Source organism: Carlito syrichta, unplaced genomic scaffold, assembly GCF_000164805.1.
Source record: "Carlito syrichta isolate Samal-C Ts95f unplaced genomic scaffold, Tarsius_syrichta-2.0.1 Scaffold304646, whole genome shotgun sequence".
In the NCBI taxonomy this organism is placed as follows: Eukaryota; Metazoa; Chordata; class Mammalia; order Primates; family Tarsiidae; genus Carlito; species Carlito syrichta.
The window spans coordinates 521,038-521,470 of record NW_007248742.1 but is presented as its reverse complement, the minus strand read 5'-3'; the positions used below and the strand labels follow the sequence as shown (position 1 = coordinate 521,470).

Here is a 433-nt window from a genome sequence, read left to right as displayed (position 1 = left end):
AGAGTGAGTCTCCAACTCAAAAAAAAAAAAAAACACCTACAGGATAATGACAGGAGTAAATGAAATGGTAGGATTAAGTAATTGGAAATTAGTTGATTTGCTAAGCAGTTGAGAACCTAATGTATATCAAAGACTATATACATAAATAACTATTGAAAAAGAGTATATGTCCTGTTTGGTCTATATAATGGCATCTTTGTACAGGGAAGGGAATCCTCATTGTGTACTTGATATGAGTGAATCCTGAATGCCCTCCTGTGGACCAGCTGCATCTGAGTCAGCTATCGAGCTTTTAAAAAACATGAATTGTTTTTAAAAATCAGAGATCCCGATTTAGCACATCCAATTTTCTTCTTAGAAAAAGTTCCTCTTGTTGTGTTAAGAATTCCTTTGATACATAAATAAGATAGGATTTTTTTTTTTTTTTTTTTTG

The 433-nt window shown here is 32.1% G+C and overlaps 1 protein-coding gene across 2 annotated transcripts in view; it reads left to right on the top strand.

The window, feature by feature from the left end:
- Nucleotides 1–433, top strand: part of NBN (nibrin) — a 46,366-nt gene that overhangs the window by 29,091 nt on the left and 16,842 nt on the right. The gene's annotated exons all lie outside the window — the stretch shown is intronic.